The sequence below is a fragment of the Aotus nancymaae genome, unplaced genomic scaffold (assembly GCF_030222135.1).
Source record: "Aotus nancymaae isolate 86718 unplaced genomic scaffold, 86718_ANA_hifiasm-v0.15.2.pri h1tg000006l, whole genome shotgun sequence".
In the NCBI taxonomy this organism is placed as follows: domain Eukaryota; kingdom Metazoa; phylum Chordata; class Mammalia; order Primates; family Aotidae; genus Aotus; species Aotus nancymaae.
In genome coordinates, this window is record NW_026988417.1 from 60,270,884 (window position 1) to 60,289,496 (window position 18,613).

Below are 18,613 nucleotides of genomic sequence, written 5' to 3' on the forward strand. Positions count from 1 at the left end.
TTCTTGCCCATTATAACTATTTAACTTTCTGAGTTTCTTGCATTGTTTATAGAATAAAAATATTGTACAGTCATCATGGAACAATTTCAGTGTATATTTCCCTTCTCAATATGCTGGTCTATTCAATATATATTCAAATTATCTAGGTTTTTGTTCACAGACATATCTGGTCAGTTTTAATTTTGGCAAACTTCATTAGTTTTTTATTGTACTGACATTTTTGTTAGAAACATATACATTTCCTGGGTAGGCATTTTCAATCTTGCAATAAAAATACTGCTTTGTTAAATTCATTCTATCATTTATTGAAGTACAAATGCCGATACCTCAAATGCAGTAAAATTTTCTTGCTGAGAAAATGGTAGATATTTTGTTTAAACCGTATTTTGTTAAAGAGGCATACTTTAAAGATGGGAAAAAAAGATGTCAATTTTATTGTCCATTAAATTAGGGAAAAGAGATAACTCAAAATATATGCCATATTATCTTTAAACTGGTACATTCTTACACTGTTAGTGACTTTCACCAATATTACAATAACTGAAAGCAATGTGAAATGCATAGAAATAAACATATATGCCACCTTATATTTTAACCCAGAACTTCTACTCTCAGAAATATAAGTTAAAAGAATAACTGCTCCAAAACCAAAACATAAAGAAAAAGAAAGACAGGAACAAGATCTTTCACTTATAAAAATATGCATGTGGCATTTTCTTAACCATTGATTTAAAAACCCAAAAAGGAATAGTTTATAAAACTGTGGTACACTTTAGATGTCACTAGTCAGCCATTAAACTTTATGATTATTTCAATTATACAACAACTAACTTTTAAATGATACAGTACTAAAGGAAAAGTAATTAAAACAAAGAAGTCATGGGCATAATGAGCTCAAATACTTTCAACTGAGCAGTTACATAGATTAAGATTGGATAGTAATGTACAAAGCTAGAAATAGATGTATTAAACTGAAAATACTATGGTTGTTTTAAGTTATATAATTAAAATTATTATTAATATTTTGATATAGTATTACTTTTCAGTGGTAAATGGGGTTTTCATGGAAGTGCTGTGAACACACTGGTTCATATGAGTAATTTAAATGCTGTATAGTTTATTTATTTATTTTGAGATAGAGTCTCACTCTGTCACCCGGGCTAGAGTGCAGTGACACCATCTAAGCTCACTGCAACCTTTGCCTCCTAGGTTCAAGTGATTCTCCTGCCTCAGCCTCCTAAGTAGCTGGGACTACAGGAATGTGTCACTGTGCCTAGTTCATTTTTGTGTTTTATTAGAGATGGGGTTTCGCCATGTTAGCCAGGACATTTTAACAAAAGAATGACATAACTGCATATTATGAAGAAAGTTATTGTTATAGTCACAATACAAAAATGATATATTATTAAAAGCAAATTAATATAAAATATATTCCATGTTATAGTTTTCACATTTCAGGAAAATATTTTAAGTAAAATTATACAATTTAAGGTATAAACTCCATTTAAACTATATATTTTTATAAATAAAAATAAAACATTAGTTTTTTATGCACATATTTTCATGTCTTTTTCCATTTTGTCATAAGTGTTTGAAGTTATTCTAACAACAATTCTTTGTTCTAATACCTTTGTATCAAAAATGATTATAATTTTTTATAGTATTTTTCACCATAGACAAGATGTGAAATCAAAAGAAATGTCTATTATTGAATTTGTGGATTTAAAAATATGGTATATTCTCTAAAGATAATTTTAATCTCTATAAAAATGAGGAAATCCTTTCATATACAACACTATAGATAAACTTTGGGAATGTTAAGTGAAATAAGCCAGTTATAGAGGCCAAATATTGCATGAATTCACTTAAAAGACGTACCTAAAATTATCAAATTTACAGAAGCCTCTAGAGAGTGGAATGTTGGTTGCCTGGGTCTGGAAGTAAGAGGGTACTAGGGAGTCACTGTTCAACAGATAGAAAGTTACAGTTATGCAAGAAGAATACATTCTAGAGATTTGCTGTGCTACCTTGTGTCTATAGATACAATACAGCATTATACATCTGAAAATTTGTTAAGAGGGTAGATATCAAGTAAAGTGTTCTTAGTACATGCACAGGCACACACACACACACACACACACACACACACACACACACACACAGGACTGGTTATTGGTTAGGTGTTCCATATTGCATTTGTACGTTTCAGGTGTTCGATTTTTGTACAATATTAAATCTTGCTTGAAATATTTCACATTGTAATGAACTAATAATGATTTCATTAATTTTCCTCTCCACAGTATCCTTCATATTTTTGGTGATTAATATTAGTGCCTTTTCAAATCTATAAATATATTTATCATGCTGTGGATATCATTGATGGAAATTTGTAATAAAAGGCTATTTTTAATAATCCTTGGTCTTACTTGGAGTCTCTTGCTCTAATTAATGTTTGAATATCTCCTACATGAAGCATTGACAAATGTTTGAGGTGATGGATATGTGAATTACTCTGATTTGATCATTATACATGTATACATGTATCTAAACATCGCAATGTACTTTACAAATATTTGGTATTTGTAAGCCCCTAATGCATGTGGGACTTAAAATGGATTGATAGGTGCAGCAAGCCACCATGGCAATGTATACCTATGTAGCAAACCTGCACATTCACCAAATGTATCCCAGAACTTAAAGTAAAATAAAAATATATATAAATAGTTGGATGGACTAAAGAAACACATTCTCTACTAATCTTCCAGGAAAGATATCCAAAGTTGTGCTGTAGTTTTGTTCTGCCAAGATCGTGGCTGCCTCTAGAACTACCAGAAAGCTGTAGCATCAGGAATTTACCTCCATGCAGTATATTCCTCTGCCACCACCAGGAAGCCTTGTTCTAAATGGAAATATGCTGTGCAGTTGCTCTGTTCAGAGCTATGCCTTTTCTGCTTCAATATGCAGCTGCAAAATTAAGGTTAAAACATGCCTCTGATTCTCTTAAAACCAGGGAATGGGCACTAAGATCTCTGAAAAAGCTGCTGGGCCGGACAGGGAAGAGGCAACGGGGACAAATAGTGTCACTCCTGCACTTGCTAGAAGAAACAACAGAAGCAGCAGATGTTAGGCAGGATTCTACCTTGCGGTGTTCTATTTCTGCTTTCCAAATATTTTACAGATGAATCTGATAGGTGAAACTTCAAACATATCTGTTAACTGAGTCGTACATATTCTAGCATCTGGCTTCTTCAGTATAGAAATGAACACTACGAGAAGGTTGGAATGGATGCTGAGTTGGCAGATGGACAGTATCTGTAAAAGAACGTTGCTGAGAGTTTGCTTGTAGTTGCTCCTGTGAGATGGCAGGCTCTGAGATAATTCGTAGGCACGGGGTTGAAAATTTTGTATTTTAAAATTACCAAGCATAGAAGGCACCTAACTAGTTTCATTATTTAAGAAACATTATTCACTATATATGAATGTCTCAGCAAACTATGATTAAGGGTTAGTTATTATCCTCAAGATATGACAAAATATTGATAAATTTTTTGCAAGAATCACTTTACTAGACTATACTAAATCGATGTCAAGTATTGAAAATTGTACTGCTTAAAAATACTAACCCAGTGTATGGATCTTTTAAGGGTCCATAGTTTATTCATTCATTACACAAATATTGTTATAATATTACATATATTCTGTATACACAATCTCAAATTGTCACAAATTACATGGGAAAGAGAAGAGAATTACAGTACTGTACCTAAATCATATTTTTCATTTTATGAAACATATTAACTTACTTTAGTATCCCTGGAATTGGAATGCAACTGAAATACATTTCATGAAAGCAATTTAAGATATAGATGCCTTTGTCTCCATCTGTATAAAGATAGTTATTTCAACAATTATTTTCACCTCATTTGAGTTTTATGCAATACTATGTAATTTGAGTTTTTGAATTTAATTGCACTCAAAATATCTTTTCACACCATCTAGAAATTTGCTACATATTCATATTTTAAATGTTATCATGGTTTTATGATTACATATTAAATACCTTAAAGATATACTTGAGAGATATACATTGACCTTTACATCCATAATGAACTATAAATAAATTACATTACATCACAGCTTAGATTTGTTTTAAGTAATCCAATGGAAGAGGGGATAAATTAATGAGGGTACAAATAATTAATAATTATAGATGTTGAGTGCAAAACCAAAACCAAAAACGTAGGCTTTTCTCCCGAAGACAATTTCTTTTGTATTATGTATACTTTGATTATGTATTTCTTTGTATATATGTGTATTTAAATTTTCACATAATAAGAATGTCTTTACAAATTAAAAGTATGATTTGACATTGAAAAACATTTATTGCATTTGCAGAATGAAACCAAATTAAAATAATGATAACCAAAAGGTAAATCATATAATAAAATTGATATCTATTTAATTATAATAGCTATCTGAATAAGTAAAAAATAAAAACAAATTAATTAAAACAACAAATACATTTAAAGGATAGAAAATAATTGTGCCATTGGTTAACTGGTGGCATTTTATTCTTTCCTAGTGGTAACTAAAATAATGATACCTTATAGTACATAAAATAAGTATATGGACATCATTTCCTTTTGTAATATAGCTTTACAACCTAGTACAATACTAGCTCTTTAGACTGAATTTATCATAATGGGCTATTACAATAAAAATGCAGTGATAATACTGTGTTATTATTTTATATTATTATGCAAACTTATAGAATCTTTCAACCTCAATGTATGTATAGTCTGGGTCTATATTCTTCCTTTTACATATGTTTTTGGGCTGAATTAAAAGCTCAATGACCTGTTAGAGGTTACATAATAAATTTGAAGTTGAACTGGGATTAAGACGTTTGAATTCAGACTCTTACCAGGGTTCACCTAATATTGAAGTATTTTACTTAACTATTTATAACAGGCTTACTCTAGATTAATATTTTCTACATTTTCTAATAACTTAGTCTATTTCACATTTTCTAAACTTCTTACTATCCTGTGAAGTACTGGAATTTAAATTGCTTTGGAAAAAGAAATATTTGCCTTGTTTGGTTGTTATAAATTTATTTACATTATTAATAACAGATATTACCTTAATATGGTTATATGTTGAGTATACATATTCAGTACTAATTGTATTGCTTTAAACAGTCTTATTATAGAGTCTTGCTATTTATATGAGATGCAGAAAACACGTACCTATTTTAAAGATGATACAATTTAAAAGAATCTACTAAACCAGGAAAATGTGGGCCAAAGTTAATAAAAAGGATAAATAAAAGAAAACCATGCTTTTAACTACATATATATTATATTTAATTCATACAAATGTTCCCATAGGAAAACAGATCAATGTCCCATTTTCATTTTCAAAGGACTAGCCTTTGGGTTTTAAATAAAGTATTTTGAGTTACATATGAATTCTCCTGTATTAACACTTGCTACTGAATTATTGCTGGTTTTATATATATTATTTGTATTGTTTGTGGATCTTTGTGTGCTTTGCTTAATTTAAGATTTTTAACTGACTTTGGGAATCGATATTTAGTTATGCTTTTATATTGTTTGTATATACTTTAGAAAACTATATTACTAATTTATCACTTTCTAAAATATTACAAAAGTTACAGATGAGGAAAACTGGGTGGGTATGTGCACGTAATATTCTTTGGCTGTTCACTAAACTAGAACAGGTGCTGTACAGGTATGAGAACACATAAGACTGAGAGAAATTCAGGACATCATACTATTACCCTTATTTTTCTCAAGTAAAGGCACATAGCCATAGCCATTTAAAGTAAATGAATTGAACATGAAATCCTTACCAAGCCTTGCAGAGAATGAAATACATTTCCTGAGTAAACAAGTTAAATTTTAGTGACCCTTACTTTTAACTCACGTAAACTTCCTTTTCTCCTAACCAAATCTCCTACAAAATCTCAATTATATTAAGTCATTCGTGGAATTCAAAAATCATTTCACATTATCTGTTGAAAAATGATCCTTCTTTATATATGACAATGATTTCTAATCTATTTCTTATTCTCTTCATTCTAAAGTGATGTTATTTATATTCTTTTGAATTTATATTTTCTGAAGTTTGAATTTGACTCGTCTTTTCATTTTTTTAAATCTTTACTGAATACAACACAAAGGTGTGAAAATTTGGAAAACTTTATATTCTATCACAGTAATGAAATAGCTGCCTTCAATAGACTTTCTAGCCAGATTTTCAGGAAAGGCCATTCAGATTAGATGACAGTTGATTATTATTATTAGATGTTTAGATGATTCCTTTCAAAGTGAATACTGAATGCTAAAATTATATAAAGGTTAAAGTTAATGGCTGCTAAGTAACGCAATATTATGCCCTCTCAAATCCCCACATCCCTTATATTCTTCACAGTCTCTGACAACCATTATTCTGTTCTCTATGAGTGTAACTTTTTTGTGCTCCCACATATAGTGAGAACATGCAATATCTTTCTGTGCCCGGTTTATTTCACTTAATGTAATGTTCTCCAGTTCCATCGCTGTTATTGCAAATGACAAAACTTTTATTATTTCTTAATAGCTGAATAATATTCCATTATGTATATGTACCACATATTCTTTATCCATTAATCTCGTTGGACAATTGGTTCATTCCACGTCTTGGTTATTGTGATTAGTGCTGCTAAAAGCATGAAAGTTAGATAGAATGGGTAAGGTCTAGTATCTGGTAGCACCATAGGACAAATATTGTTAATAATTTTTTGTACATTTTAAAATAAATAAAAGAGAGGAAGTGGATTTTTTCTCACACAAGGAAATAATAAATGCTTGAGGTAATGGATACCCAAATTACCCTAGTTGGTTAGTACACATGGTATGCTTATACCAAAACATTACATGTACCCCATAAACATGCATCATATATATAATAATGGTCATATGTACCAATAATAATGAAAAATAAACAAGTAAACACAAATAATAATATACTTTACAAAGTAAGACTTCACTTTGAGTCTTAAATTGGAAGTTTATGATACGAACAATTAAATTTAGATTCATAAATTGCCTTTCACCAAAAAAAGACATTTGATTCCAGGCCACAAAGACTCAACTATAATCTCATTTAAAGCATTAAATAGCTAGAAGTTTTGCTGAAGTTAAAAAATTTAAAAGAAAGGACAGTTACCAAGAAAGTTACCAATAATTCAGATTAAAGCATTGTTCAATAGAGCAGTGATTCTTTTGCAAAGTGAATTTTTATTATTTTACACCATCAGTAAGGTGATGACCATCAAGAAGCATCATGTGCCTTTAAACCTCTGGATTTTTTATAATATTATATTTTGTTTGGAAAACAATACTTTCTTCTCTCTTCCAGTTCCTTTTCCTTACTCAGATTCATTCCTTTTAAGAATATAATACCTTGTTACTGATCGTAGTCATCATGATGTAGGTAGATCTCTTCAAATTTTTCCTTATATCTAAGTGAAATGTTGTATCCTTTGATCAGTATCCCTTCCCACAACTTCAGCCCCAAGTAATCATCATTTTACTCTCTGTGTTTATGAGTTTAACTTTTTAAGATTTCACATATAAGAGGAAGATCATGAAATATTTGTCTTCTGTGCCAGACTTGTTTCACTTCATATAATATTCTTCGGGTTTATTCATGTTGTCACAAATAATTGGCTGCTTTTTTACGGCTGAATACTATTTCATTGTGTATATATAACACATTATTTTAGATCCATTTTCAGATTTATCTTTGAAGACACATATCTAAAATACTTCTAGATATCCTTTTTGTGGGTTATGTTTCCCTTATGTTGTATAATAACCCCCTCTACCTCTCCAATCAACACATTAATTGTTATTAGTGTGCTCTTTATAATATACATTTTATGAAGACAATTATCTAGTATAGCTTGATCATCATTTTTCTCTGGTATACCAAATACCATTTTGACACATACATAGTGCTTGCCAAATAAATATTTGCCGAAAGAGAGAGAGAAGGCAAACAAACACACACACACACACACACACACACACACACTCTCACAAATGAATATTCTATGGTTGTATGGTGGGCTGCTAAAAAATGGTGACACACATGAAAGAAAAAGTAAAAAGATACCAGAGTTTGGCAACAGTGTTGGACTAAATATTTTGTCCCCCCAAAATTACACATTAATATTCTAATCCCCAATGTGGTGGTAGTAGATAGTGAATCTTTGGGAAGTACTTAGGTCATAAAGGTGGGGTCCTCATATATGGCTTTTGTGGCATTTTAAAAAGGCACAAGAAAGCTTTTCTTTTCTGTCTCTTTGATCTCTACCATGTGACAAAATACTGAGAATACAGTCATTTGAAAATTAGGAAGCAGGTCCTCCCCAGACAACTAATATTGCACTTCCTAGCCTCCAGAATTGGAAGAAATAGACTTATGCTGTTTCAGCCACCCCAGTCTATAGTATTCTGTTATATCATCCTGAATTGACTGAGACACTGATCAATTAATGAGGCAGATATCAAGACCACAAACCACGGTACTTTGCCAAAAAAGGAATGAGGCCATCTTGAGATAATACACAGACATTTACCTTTCTCAAATCCCTAACATAACAATGAGTCATAGGTGCAGACATTTTTAAACTTCTATATAGTACAGTTAAATTCTGTGCTAGTTTTTTTTAAATAGTTGGGTTTTGAAACCAATATTATACACTTTTGTAAGTTTGGAAATAATTTGGGAAGTTATGGCAATGTTTACGCATTGCTTAATACCTGGATACACAGAACAATAAAAGGGACACAAATGATAATGATAGATAAGTAACACTTTTCAATTCTAAGTCAAGGAGTTTCTTAATGGTATATAAATATCTTGTTTATTGCTTCATCCAAAATAATAATCTAAGTTTTTAGCATTTTGGAGAAGAAATGTGTGGACAAACAAAACAAAAGGTAAAAACAATAGAAAGTTTAAATTACATATGGATGTTAACTGAAATGAATATGGTCTCAAGGCAAATTACGTTGTGAAAAATTTTAAATTTCATTTCTAGTATTTTCTTAATGCTTACTTTAAGTTTTGAGGTTTTTGGATGACTATACCTTTTATTGCTCTATTACTTTCAATAAAACCATATATTATGTTATGCATTACATGTTTTACTATCATAAAAGAGATAGCGATAATAATTTATGACTCAAACATTCAAATTCAGAAAGAACACATCTGTACTAAATTATATAATGAATTATCCAAGATGCTTCTATTTAAAAGTTTCTTTTATTATTCAGTTAGAACTCAAGCTAGAATATTTGAAAAAGAATATGAAATAGATCTGACCTTAGTGAGGGGTATGGTGAACTATAATTTTTTAAAAAAATTCAAATTAGTTTCACAGAATGTTTAAGTTTATAATTAGTAAATCTGAGCTAGTAGGTAATGAGGAAACTATAGAAGTAAGACATAAGTGTAAGGGCTGAACTTTGGAAGAAAACTTAAAATACTTTCTGAAGTATATATATGTATGTATATTATATGTATATATATAACATTTATGCCTTTTTATATATGGCATAAAATATATTAGTAAATTTGATTTTCTTGTTAAAAGTGAGAGAGTTCTATATTTTAGTGTTACTTGTTATATAATCCAAAGATATTTTGAAGAAAAATAAGATGCTAAATTATCAGTAAATTAAAAATATATATTTTTAGTAATAAATTGTTAAATAAGAAAATATTCTAAAAATTGTCTCCTATGGATTCTAAGGGTCATACAATATTATAGGTGCTAGTAAGAATCTGATCTAAGTTGTATTTTTCACTTGTTTATATTTTCTCACAGGTTTTGTTTTTTCTGGATTGAAGCCATCTCTATGCTCTTTGCTATCATCATCCTACCAATATTTCAAGACCAAAACCCAATATTCCTTCTCACCTATGAAGTGTTTCTGACTGTATATACATACATATGTATGTGCATGCATGTGAAAATGATGTATCTATGTGTATATATGTACATATATATATTTATCACTCCATATTCTTGACCTTCCATTCTTGGAAGCACCTCCCAAAAATGACAGAATTCACAGATGCTCACATCCCTTAAGTAAAATGGCATAGTATCTGCATGTAGTCTATGCACATTCTCCTTATGCGTCAAATTATCTTTAGATTACTTACAATACCTAATACAATGTAAATTCTATGTAAATAATTGTTGTATTGTTTAGAGAATAATATGTTCAGTAAAGATGCAGTTTTTTTCAATATTTTTTATTCGTGACAGGTTGAACTCACGGGTGTGATACTTACGGCTACCAGCTGGGTGCAGTGGCTCACACCTGTAATTCCAGCACTTTGGGAGGCTGAGGTGGGTGGATCACTTGAGGTTTGGAGTTTGAGACCAGCTTGGCCAACGTGGTAAAATCCTGTCTCTACTAAAAATACAAAAATTAGTCAGGTGTAGTGGTAGGCACCTGTAATCCCAGATACTAGGGAGGCTGAGACAGGAGAATTGCTTTAACCCAAGATAGAGGTTGCAGTGAGCCAAGATTGCACCACTACCTTCCAGTCTGGGTGACAGAGCAGGACTCCATCTCAAACAAACAAAAACAAAAACAAAAAAGTCAACAAAAAAAGAAACCTATGCATAGACAGTAGGGCCAACTTTATACTGTATCTGTGAATCTTGGTTTTCTTATCAAAGTGTTACCATTCTAATTGTGAAAAAAGAAAAAAGACTAAAACTTGAAGTCACCAAAATAACTTCAGAATGAGATTAAAATTAAGCAATGTAATAGAAAAGAATATAGGAATTGGGTGAGGTAGGAGTGGTCCTGCATTAGAATCTACAAAACATCATTTGACAAGGTAATATTTGAGCTGATGGATGAAAAATGGGAATGAAACAGGCATTGGAAAAATCAAGGAAATGTAAAGTGCATTACATTTCTGTCTTGTGAAAGGCAGAGAAAGATAAGAATCTGATGAATGGAAAAAGATGCAAAGTTAGATGTCTCCCTAGGGTCAAAGGAAAGTACATGAATAAACTTATTTTAAAATGTCCCAAATATTTAACTAATAATATGTTTTTTATTAATTGTTTATAGATTCATTTCCACATAATTAATGAAATACTGATTCCAACCTCAAGACTACAAGGTTTTTGGAGTTTAATAATATATGAAAAAAATTTATAGTTTTAGTTGTTAACACCTTTAAATCTCTCTACTAATTTCTCCAGTATATACAGAAAAAATACTCTATCTCTGACTTCGAGTAGTTTAAAATGTATTAGAGAAAAAAATATATTTCTATAAATGTATTATCAATAAAATAATTTAAAATATTAGATATCATTATATGAATGAGATCATATTACCTTATACTAGTAGGAACTTTGTTATAAAGACTGAAAATGCTATAGTAGTTATGAGAAGATGGTGAAATTTTCAATATTTCTGACAGCTAAGGCTTACTGAAGACTTATTCTAGTCCAGTCACATATTGTCTTATTTAACTCTAACAATATCTCTATGGGTTAGGTACTATTGCTGATATTTCAAATTTAAAAATTAAGAAACTAAGTTCTAGACAGGTATTAATAGTGTCCCAAGGTCACAGAGCTTTAGTTAGGAGTTGGAACTGGTTTTAGAACCTACGTTTCTTTCTTTCTCTTTCTTTCTTTCTCTTTCTTTCTTCCTTTCTTTTTTCTTTCTTTCTTTCTTTCTTTTTCTTTCTTTCTTTCTTTTTTTCTCTCTCCACACACACACACACATGCACACACAACCACATATTTTTTACCTCTCATTCTTGTGTTTTCTCTCTCTATATATATACATATATGCAATATATATAAAAGATACACAATATATACTAAATAGGAAATATTTGATTAAAATGTAGACAAGATGTTCCAAATTAGTTGAAATAATAACTTGCATATCCAGGGTTCTCAGAAAATTTTAAACTGATCAAGTAAAAAGCCAGTCATACCTAGGTATATCATAGACAAGCTGCTTAAGGTAAAAGATAAATAGAAATTTTTAAAAATTGCCAAGAAATAACATAGAGTGCATGCAATGAAACATTACGAATATAACTTTAAAAAGTCAAAACCAATAAAGGCCAGTTGAGAGGAGGATAAGGTTTTCAAAGTATTAAAAGAAAAAGTCTGTCTGTCTAATTTTTATATTCTACAAAAATATCCTCCAAAAATTAGATAAAATATAGACAAATTGAACTAAGTAAAAATTAAGATAATTTGTCTCCAGCAGACTGTAGTATATTAAATGCTAAAGGAAGATGTTAACCCTGAAAAAAAAGATGCTATGTGGAAAGTTACATAATTTTTCAAGGTTTAAAAGCAGCAGACATGATAAATTTGTAAGAAAATATGGGAAAACTCAGTTAATTTTAATAACCATGTAGTTTCTTTAAATGATTACTATTTAAAGTGGAAAAATGTTAAATTCTAGCCTTTATCATGTTTGTAGAGTTAAAACTATAAAATTAAATTTTATAATGTATGAAGAAGTAGAATTTCTGACTTCAGAAGCACAAAGTTTTGAAGCATAAATGAAATTATAATACAGCATTCTTATGATTTACATGAATATTTATAAAGTATAACCTCTAATTACACTGAGAAAAATTAATAGTACAGTTAATGCACTTACTAAATAAATAGAAAGCAATAAAACAGCCAAAATGAAATGCCTAACTATATTTTGTTAATACAGAAAAAGGCAGAAAATGAAGAATAGCAGAAAAAGCACCATAAAGAAAAACAAAACAAGAGAGTAGTCTTCATTACAGGTGTGTTAGTTTTCTTGCATGGCTGGGTGGCTTAAAACAACAGAAATTTATTTTTTCACAGTTCTAGAGGTCAGAAGTCTGAAATCAAGGTTTTGCTTCAGTTGGTTCATTCTGGAAACTTTGATGGAGAATCTGGTCCATGCCTTTCTCCTCATTTCTGATATTTACTAGAAATACTTGACATTCGTTGGCTTCTCTCCAAAATCTATCATGTGGCATTTTCCTATTTTTATTCTGTGACCCTGTGGTTATAACTGACACTGACTTTCTTATGAGAACACCAGACATTGGAGTTAGGGCCAATCCTAATACAGTATAACTTCATCTTAACTTGCTTACACCTGTAAAAGCCTTGTTTCTAATTAAGATTAAATTTACATGTGTGTGAGGACTGCAAAACATATTTTAATGTACAGAATTCAACTAATAACAGTATATTAGTAATTACATTAATTATAAATAAACACAAATTACAAGGCAGAGATTATAATATTGGACAAAAACATCAAGACTCAATGTACACTGTCTATAGTAGTTGTACACTAAATATCAAAAACATGAGAAGCAAAACATGAAATATAATTATATAATATAGTCATATGAACAATAAAATATCTATAATAATATCAGAGGCAGTAAAGTTCATAACAATAATTATTGTTGATAATAAAAAGGGATATTTTGTAAAAGTGACCAAATCTGAAGACACATGGGAGAAACGTCAGGTATAGGTGATGGGAGGATGGTGGCAGGAAACCACCTTGCCATGAAGGTACCTATGCAACAATCTTACATGATCTGCACATGTACCCCAGAATCTAAAGTACAATAAAAAATAAATTAATTAAAAATACATTTGCACATAATAATAATATATCTTTAAAATGTATAATAGACAACCAGATAGAACTAAAGGAAGAATAAACAATTCCACAGTCAAGGTTAAAACACATGTAATTGAATAAAAAATACAAAATAAATCAGCAAGACTATAAACTATTTGAACAGTCTTTTATTCATATTTACCTAATTGATATTTATAGAATATTAAACCAAACAAATTTAGAGCACATGTTGTCTCAAGTGTGCAAAGAATTTTTCCCAGGATATACTATATGCTTGAAAATAAAATAACTCTCGATTTAAAAAATGGTATTTCATGTAGTCCAAAATAAAATTTAATTAGAAAGCAATAGTAGTAAGATATCTAAAAATTTCACAAATATTTCAAATTATGTCACGCTTTTCTAAAGAAGAAAGAGATTTAAAACTTATTGAGAAGAAAAATAAAACGTTGAAATGTATGGGTTTCACCAAAAATTATGGGTACAATAATATGTATTGCTACATGATCTCATAGCAAGAAATAGATCTTTAACTGAAACATACAGGATTTCAACATGGTTATGATATTATGAAAAAGTGAAGGCCATGAGAATTTCATTCTAGTGAACAGTTAATGTATATTTTGGGAGACACTGGGAAAACTGATCACGTGTACAAAAAGTGAGAAAATCTGGGTACATGGTAATAAGTTAGATAAGAAAAATGGGCTGGATGATTCCTTACCCAGCTTTAAATATAATGGAAAGATAAATTCTGATACTATATTTTCCAGTTTAAGGAGCACGAGGGCATTTTGTCAGGCTAACAACAATACTGAAGGATGGCATTTCAGTGACCTTAGACTGATGAAAACAAGATCATGAAATACATTGCATGATATTGAAATTCAACATCATCTAAATTTTCAACCGACTTTATTTTCATGGTTATAATTGGAGCGGTTATCACAAAGTTGGAACTATAGCATTGAAAAGGAGATATTTGGGAAGTAAAGGGGCTCACCATCATTGTTACTCTCTATCTTATCATAATGTTTTATTGTATTCACTGTGCTTATTTTCTGAAGTTATCAAAGCCTAAGTAGATAGATATTAGGTTTCTTTTTTTTCTGCATATTTTCACTATATCCACAGCAGTGATCTAGCTACAGCAGTAGGAACCATGGCAATCAATACCTGGTAAGACCTGAATAACAATAGAATATAGATAAACAGATGAAATACTAAAAACAAACAAAGTTCTTGCTGTAAAAAGTACAAAACATGTACCATTGGATTATGTTTCATTGGAAATACTTCTCACTGCTTTTATCTCTTTTCTTTGTTGTCTTCTTTTTTATTATTTTAACACACTGGATCTTTAAAAAGCTTGTTCATGACTAGGGTCCAAATATTCCATGACCCATAACTGGAGTCCAAGTATTCCATGTTCCTGATGGAGCTAAGCTTAATCAATTCACATTAAAACATCCAAGAATCATACAGGTAGTATTGACAAATGTCAGGAGATATTATATCAATATGTATTTATAGATGATTATCTAGAGGGCACAAAGTGTAATTGTGATTCTTGCTACATTGGTTGCTTGGGGAATGCCTCATAATATGTTGATATAATAATATATTTAGAAATACCTGGGTCGCAGACTTTTGCTCCAGGAGCAAAACTGGAGTCTGAGGAAAACTTAGAGACAGAATTTATCCATTCAAGTTGATATTTAAAATGTATAGGAAGACATTCAAAGATTGTAGAATAAAGAATTAGGCAACATCTGTATTTCACATCCACATTTTGTCTCTGATATTTCTGTCAGAAGTTGAAAGCCTGTTTCTTTGTCCAGTGACAGTTGATAAGGAAGGTCCCTTATGTTTTAAAATGGGCAATACCACACTTTCGCAAAAGACATAAGGACCTCAAGAACAGAGGATAAATCAAGAGTGGCCTAGACCAACTGGCAGCTACTTAAGGATTCAGAATTCCTGACAAATGACATTCTATACAATTTATATTCTTTGGCTTTACATTGTTTTATCATTTATATAGATTAGTAGCAAAAATTTTGTAATTTATGACCAAAACATAAATGCTAAAATCAGTTAACTTTTTCTACAGAATAAAATTCCCTGGTGTCTTAGAGCCACTATTTCTTCAAAAATATTACAATTGATAAGGACATATTAATGTTTAATGTACATCTTTTTAAAAGACATAATCAAAAGCTTATCAGAAAACTATATTGGTCATTGTTTAACCAATATTCAATAAAATTGGAAACTTTCATGTTTATGGAGAAAAGATGTTTGTAGTGTAATTTGGGCTCTGAGACGGATCCTTCTCAAATATATCTATTTAATGCCTAAAATTCAATAAACAAAAATTTATCTCTGAACCTTAAACTTTTTTTTTCTTATGATCTTTTCATGCAATGACTCTAAAAGGGTAAATGCACTATATTTATTACACTTTGGTATACAACGATTTTTAAGAAAAATGAAGCAAATTAAACTGGCTAGAAATCAACTTAGGAATAAATAATTACAGTGCTCACCATCCAAACCTATGTGTTTTACACTTATTATATTAATTTAATTTTGGATGAAAGGTCTAGAACAACTGGAGAAGCCTAGACACATGAGGAGAGTGTGTTCTGATAAGAAAAGAGGGAAAAAGACATAAGGGATGATGTCACAGAAAATTTACTCAATTTTTTTCCCTCTATTTTCCCACATTACAGCTTTGCCTAAAGTGAAATCTGTTGTTAGACACAATTAAAATTTGCAGATATTATTTTATTTTTAAAAGTTGTGTGGGAAGGAGATAAATGAAATGAGAAATGGCAGTATTCAAGATACGAGTTTAAAAGGATGTTATAAAATTACCTTTTACTGAAAAAACGGCAAGGTATTTAATTACTTAAAGGACATTAGAAAATTCTCAATTATTGGAGAAATCTCCAATTGGTGACAGTTCCGTTAGAAAAAGAAATGCCTCAAATATCACATTATTTCATAAGGATCAAAAGACTTGAAATAATTTTGTCTTCCAAACAAAGCATTTTTAACTGTTTGCGTGATCATGTCCATTCCTCATGTCAATTAGGAGTCACAATACATATTCACACCTCATTTGGAGATCAGACTGATGTTGTTTCTTGCTAACAGTAGGCACGCAATTGAGATATTTAGTTTGGATGCTTAATATATATCTGATGTGATATTACAACTCAAAATGAGCCAGTGTTTTACTCTGTGTAACTGAAAGGCAATTCTAAATGATCAATTTTATAAATATAATTTTATTTGAAAAATTTGGAGGAGTTCATAATCCCATTTAAAATTTAGAAGATTATTATTACTACAGGTTTTTCTGTGACTTTCTAATTTCTAATAAAATAGACAATAATTAAATGTGTCGAAATTATATGATTGGAATGACTTTTTGTTCCGTTTAATATTTTGATATGATTTTGTTTTAGGCTGTGTTCCCTGGAAACAGACTGAAAGGACAAATTTTGTGTAAGTTTATTAGAGAATTTTCTCTGGAGACACACTTGTGAAGAAACGGAATCAATATTTGGAACAGGGAGAAGCTGACCTGAATGTAGTGGGAACTGAGCCTTCAACTAATGCTGCAGCCTGGGGATCTTTTTGCCGGCAGTTGATATCCATTCTGAAGAGTGGCCAAGAAGAATATGATCGGTGGTAAGGAAAATTGCCAGGGTGTCTCTTGAGGTTCCTAGTTTAAACAGTAAATAGGCACGAAAGAGTGTGACTTGAAAAAGGCTTGGTAACCAGTTGCTTATTAGTCTTGGTCATCCCATCAGTTGCTAGTTGAGCATCAGAAGAATCTGAATGGATGGTGAACAATGGGGAAGAAATAGTATTTGTTTTAGCTTTCAGGTCAGCTGCAGCAGAGAAGGCTTTAATTCATTCCAGTAACATTTTACTTTTAAGTTTCCCCAGGAAGCATGAACAAACAAGATCCCGAGAGAAGCTACAATTCTGCTATAAGAAGCAAGTCGATTTTGACAAATCATATAGGAGACCGGAAGACTTCAGTGGATTATCTGGTGCTCCACACAGACTTGAAATGCATATACCTATCTTCAGGTCAGAATCACCTATGAGCTCCTCTTGCATGCAATCCACTGGTTGGAGACTATAACAAAGAAGAGTTTGCTGTTTGCTGCAATAACAAAAAAATAATGCTAGTCTATTGACAACATTGGAGAATCTTGTTATTTATTGGTTTAGCTTGTAAATTTGCAGTTCTCTCTCTCTCTTCTTTCTTTCTTTCTTTTTTTTTTTTTTTTTTTTTTGAATCAGAGTCTCGCTCTGTCTCCAGGACTGGTGAACAGTGGTGCAATCTCGCCTCAACCTCTGCCTCCAGGGTTTAAGCAATTCTCTGCCTCAGCCTCCCAAGTAGCTGGGTTTACAGGTGCATGCCCCCATGCCTGGCTAATTTTTTTTTTTTTTTTTTTTTTTTTGTATTTTTGGTAGAGATGTGGCTTCACCAAATCCTGGCCAGGCTGGTCTTGAACTCCTGACCTTGTGATCCACCCTCCTAAGCCTCCCAAAGTGCTAGGATTAAAGTGTGAGCCACCACTCCCAACCTCTCCTTTTTATTTTATAAATATTAAACTCCTTTGTATTGATCTGATAGAAGTCGAAATGTTTGTTTCACACTTGACAAAAGTGAAAAGTCGCCATGCATGTTTTGCAAAGAAGCACATATGCCAAAGACTAAGCCAGTAATCAAATTCCTTAGGTATACAGGAATTATCAGACAAAACCAGTAAGTTTTTGAATTTCATCCCTACAGGCATTTTGATAGATACAAACTCTCATTCACTGGTTGTTATATGGCAATTTGTATACTGGTA